This window comes from Balaenoptera physalus (assembly GCF_965194825.1).
Source record: "Balaenoptera physalus genome assembly, chromosome: 14".
NCBI lineage: Eukaryota > Metazoa > Chordata > Mammalia > Artiodactyla > Balaenopteridae > Balaenoptera > Balaenoptera physalus.
In genome coordinates, this window is record NC_138893.1 from 568,688 (window position 1) to 574,709 (window position 6,022).

Consider the following 6,022-nt stretch of genomic DNA (forward strand, 5'->3'; position numbering starts at 1 on the left):
CTGCATTGGCAGGCAGACTCTCAACCACTGCGCCACCAGGGAAGCCCCGCCCCCCATTGCTTTTTAATTAAAACTAAATTTGTGATGATTTGGAAATCAAAGCAGTCTACTTTCATATTTCTTAAACCACTTCCTTCATTTCATTTGTTCACATCTTTCTAATACTTCTATTATCTCCAACTCAGTAATTTTTTCTCATGCCACTCCCTAGAGCTACAATAATCTTCCTCTTTACGTTGAGAACGCTCCCTCTTTTCACAGGCACCCTGCATGTTACTCTTTGATTAATGAGGTTGAAAGGAGGTTTGGTCTTCTTATTTTGTAGAGCAAATAATCAATAACAGAAATTATAAAAATAACAACCAGAACATAAAAATTAAGCATTGTAAAAGCATTTAAAGATATTCTCTGTTGTCTTGAGGTGGTGAGCTGATTAGAGAATGTCTAAGTACTTTCTTTGTACAAGAAAACCAGAGAGGAGAGAACTTTATACTGTCTTGGGCAACTCATTAACAGAAAAAGAAAGCAAACATGTGCCACAAGAACTATACCACCACCTAATTTAATTCTGACATCAGTAATTACAGCAGGGAACCAGCATGCTGACTGTTTGGCACTAGCAAGCCCTTGGGCTCTTAGGAAACATCACTCATTGTTTCAGAAAGGCAGTTTTGGATGATCCTACTCCCACTCCTGAGAAGTGATACAGAATCCACCAATTCTGAAGTTGTGGCTTTTTGCTCCATAAAAAAAAGATACAAAAAGTGATTAAACAAAGGACAGTTGATATATCCATTGAAAAGAAAGGGTTGTTAAAATTCCTCATCATGAGAGGACTGTTCTATGTTAAAGAGACAGAGAAAAAAATGACAGTTAAGTGCAATGTGTAATCCCTGATTGAATTCTATTGTTATTTTTGTTCTGGTTGTTTTTTTGGTAAAAACAACAATGAAGCTACATAAGGTATTATTAAAGCTTGGGCAATTTGAATACGAACTGTACTCTAGGTGTTAATATCTTATCATTCTTATTTTTTTTAGGTGATATTAATCTTGTGGCTATTTAAAGAATGCCCTTGTTTAGGAGACACAGTAATTAGCACTGAAATGTAATTAGGACTAAATTAATGTCTTCAATTTACATTTTTAAAATAAAATTTTAATTTTAGGATAGATTTAGATTTACAAAAGAATTGTAACGATAGTACAGATAGTTCTCATATACCACATACCCAGTTTCCCCTATTATTAAAATCTTACAATACTATGGTACATTTGCACAATTAATGAACCATTAACAATACATTAGAATTAATTAAAGTCCATATTTTAGGCAGATTTGCTTAGTTTTTACATATATCTATTCTAGGATACCATCTGGGATTCCACTTCACTTGTGACATGACATTTAATGTCTCCCCAAGCTCCTCAAAAAGTTTCTCAAACTTTATTTTTGATGACTTGATAGTTTTGAAGATTACTGGTCAAGTATTTTTTATAATGTCCCTCAATTTGTATTTGTCTTATGTTTTTGTCAGGGTTAGATTAGAGTAAGGGTTTTTGGGAGGAACATCACAAAGGCGATGTATCATTTTCATGACATATCAAGGGTACATACGACATACCCTTATCGCTGGAAACTTATTACTGATGATGTTAACGTTGATCACTTGGCTGTAGTAGTAGTTATCAGGTAAAGTTACTAAACACTCCCCACCAAAACACTGTCCTGCTTCCCATACCATACCTCTTGGAAGGAAGTGACTATATACAGCCTCTACTTAAGGAGTGGCAAGTTATATGCTCCACCTCCATAAGGGCAGAGTATTTACATAAATTACTTGGAATTCTTCTGCATGGGAGATTTTTCTCTTCTCTTCCATTCATTGATTTATTAAACCATTGTATCATTATGGACTCATGGATATTATACATTTTGGGTTCTAACACAATAGTACTTTATTTTGTTGCTCAAATTGTTCTAGATTTAGTCATTGGGATCTCTTTCAGTTGGCTCTTGTGTCCCTTTGATATAACCCCATCATTGTTTTTATGTGTATGTTTTTCGAGCACTTTGTTATATTGTGGCACTAAAAGATGGACCCGGCTCATATTGTATACTTCTTGTCCCATTCCTAAAGTCAGCTATTTCCCCAGGGAGCGCTGGTATCTTTTACTGGAGAATGTATTTGAAACCAAGATATAGGTGTTAGGCGTGCTCATTACTATTGGAGTATTGTTGATTCTAGGCCTTTTTTTGGTCCATTTTGTATCTTAACTAATAGCAATTTTGTTTATGAATTCTGCTAATATGAATATGTTGTATATTTGTAAACCTTGATATTAAATGTTTGCATTTATATTAGATAAACCTTTCTTATGCTGAGAGCAAGTAAATATTTGTATCTTTTTTTTTAAAGATTTTATCTTTTTAAAAAAATTTATTTATTTATGTATTTATTTTTGGCTGCGTTAGGTCTTCGTTGCTGCGCGCGGGCTTTCTCTAGTTGCGGAGAGTGGGGCTACTCTTCGTTGTGGTGCACAGGCTTCTCATTGCAGTGGCTTCTCTTGTTGCGGAGCAAGGGCTCTAGGCGCGTGGGCTTCAGTAGTTGTGGCATGTGGGCTCAGTAGTTGTGGCTCACAGGCTCTAGAGTGCAGGCTCAGTAGTTGCGGCGCACGGGCTTAGTTGCTCCACGGCACATGGGATCCTCCCGGACCAGGGCTCGAACCCGTGTCCCCTGCATTGGCAGGCGGATTCCTAACCACTGCGCCACCAGGGAAGTCCCTCTATATATATTTTTAATTCATTTATAGTCTGTTTTATTTGGGGGGGGGATGGGCTGTAAATCCCTGGTGAATTTCTTATCTTTTACAAAGCTGAACCCTGGGTTTGGGGCTCATGTCATCAGGTCAGAGGAATACCAAGTCTTCTCCTGCTGGGGATTTTATCCTCACCAACTGAAAGCCACATCATTAACTCCCTGCCTTAACGATACTACCCTGTGAATGCTATTTCACCAGAAGCCAATACCCAAACTCTGGATATAAGATTTTTAGCTTTGCCACAGAGCCTAGGGCTTTTTAAGTTAACACATGTACCCCTCAAGGCACGGAGGCTTTCCAGATTAGTGATTTCTAAGAAAGCAATTAACCTTAGGAACTGAGGTATAAACAAGAATACAACTCTCAGGTCTGCTATGTGTTCATCCTCACTGCCAATTTAAGGTATAATACTAAAGTTAGCCGCCACAGTTATAGTTTACATATTCAAGTTAGTCATTTCAATCTACTTTGTATTTCCCTTGAGAATTTGGACACAATCAACATATTATTTTCCATATTCCAATATAATCTAGTACCGCTGGATTTAAATTCAATATGAGATTCTTTTTTTAATTCTTTAAAAATGCCTTTTTTATTCATAAATTATAATTATGATGATTATCTTTTGTAAAACTGAAGACCTTACAGGACATTTTGCACTAAGTTGCCATGAAGAAGTCCTGTTATGTTGCCAGTCTGAAGTGGTTCAGCTCACTTGGTCTGTCCATGTGTGGCAGCAAGTTAGTACTTCTTTTCTTTCGTTTTAAAAAAAAAAAGCTTAATTCTTCCTCTTTATTTCTATTTTTAATTGATGTATAAATGACATATAACATTATATTAGTTTCAAATGTATTGATACAACATGATTTGATATTTGTATATACTGCAAAATGATCACCACAGTAAGTCTAGTTAACATCCGTCACCATACATAGTTAGAAAAATTTTCTGTGATAACCTTTAAGACCTACTTTTAAGACCTACTCTCTTAACAATTTTCAAATATGCAGTGCAGTGTTATATAACTATGTCACCATGCTGTGTATTACATCCTATGACTTACTTATTTTATAACTGTAAGTTCTATACCTTCCAACCCCCTTTACCCATCACTATCAATCACTGTATGATCTTTGACGCCTCCTTCCCCCGCTACAACATGCATCCAATCTGTAACCCAGTCCTGCTGGCTTTTCCTTGGTGAGCATCCGCACGTTCATCCTCCTCTTTTATTTTCAAACCAGTGGCTGATGATACATTTAGGTTCATGCCATCTCAATCGATTTACTGAATAGTTTCCCAAAAGAGCCTCTGGCTCCACTGTCAGATCAATCTTCCTAATACACCTGCTGTACTACCTTGCTTAAAGACTTCAAGGGCTCTTTGCCCTCTTGCCAACCAGCCTATGTAGCGGCTCATCAGAGCATAATTTGAAAACCACTGCCTTATATAAACCATCTGTTCCAACATGGTTTCCTCAATATGCCTCTTGTACTTCTACTTGTCTTGGAGTGTGTGCTTCTTGCAATGCCTCCCTCCCTCGTCTTTCTTCTTTTCCACATGGATCATTTAGCTTCCTCTCCTTGCTTATGGGTAACTGCCATTCCAACAGTGAGAAACATTTACTTAGTTGTTCAATTCTAGTATACATGTATAGTGATTTCAGAACTGTTAACCCATACCTTCATGGGATACAACTTTATCAAGCAGAGTACAGAGCTATATACAGTTCTTTTTTACTTCAGTCATACAGCTCCCAGTAATTGCCAAAGTTACTTAAATAGGCCCCCTTTTTCCTATACTGCCTTCAACAAGGTTGTTTAATATGTTTGTAATATAGTTAGATTGTGCTGTCACGTTCCTCATCCCATCCTGTATCCCTCAACCTCGTAAATGCTTTTTTAAAATTTGCATATATTAAGATTCACTCTTGGGCTTCCCTGGTGGGGAAGTGGTTAAGAATCCACCCGCCAATGCAGGGGACAGGGGTTCGAGCCTGGTCCGGGAAGATCCCACATGCCGTGGAGCAACTAAGCCTGTGTGTCACAACTACTGAGCCCGCGTGCCACAACTACTGAATCCCATGCACCTAAAGCCCGTGCTCTGCAACAAGAGAAGTCACCGCAATGAGAAGCCTGCACACTGCAATGAAGACCCAATGCGGCCAAAAATAAATAAATATAAATAAATAAATAAAAAAGGTTCACTCTTGGTGCTGTAAAATTGTATGGGTTTTGACAAGTGCATAATGTCATATATCCACCATTATAGTATCATACAGAATAGTCTTACTGCCCTATAAAAACCCTTGCGATTTACCTAACACCTCCAACCCGACAACCACTGCTGTTTAAAAATCTCTATAGTTTTGCCTTTTCCAGAATGTCATACAAATGGAATTATATAGTATTTAGTTTTTCAGACTTGCCTCTTTCACTTAGTAATATGCATTTAAGTTTCATCCATGTCTTTGTGTGGCCTGATAGCTCATTCCTTTTAATCACTGTACAGTGTTTGTACGGATGTACCAGTTTGTTTACCCTAGTAAAGGACATCTTGGTTGCTTCCAGCACTTGGTCTGATATGAACATTCTATGAACATTTGCACATAGGTTTTTGTGTGGACTTCAGTTTTCAATTCAGTTGCATCAATATATAGAAGCACGATTGCTAGATCTTATGGTAAGACTATGTTCAGGTTTGTAATAGCCAAACTGCCTTCCAAAGTGGCTGTACCATTTTGCATTCCCACCAGCAGTTCTTGCTGTTTAGTATCCTCTTCAGCAAATGATATTGTCAGGTTTTGATTTTAGATATTTAAAGGTAACAGTAGGTGCGTAGTGGTATCTCACTGTTTTAATTTGCATTTCCTAATAATGACATGTGGGATGTAGTGCATCTTTCCATATGTGCATTTGCCATCTATATATTCTCCTGGGGTGGTATCTGTTCAGTTCTTCTGCCCATTTATTTGGGTTGTTATTGTTGAGTTTTAAGAGTTCCTTGCATATATTTTTCTCTTAGTCTATGGATTGTCTTTTCATTCTTTTAACAGCATCCTTCACAGAGAAGATTTTTAGTCCGATTTATCAATTTTTTTTTTCTTTCATGGACCATGCTTTTGGCATTGTACCTAAAAATTCATCACCAAATCCAAGGTCATCTAGAGTTTCTCATATATATATATATATATATATATA

General features: G+C 37.1%; 1 protein-coding gene across 3 annotated transcripts in view; it reads right to left on the reverse strand.

Moving 5' to 3' along the window:
* Positions 1-6,022, reverse strand: part of REEP3 (receptor accessory protein 3) — a 97,635-nt gene that overhangs the window by 64,969 nt on the left and 26,644 nt on the right. The gene's annotated exons all lie outside the window — the stretch shown is intronic.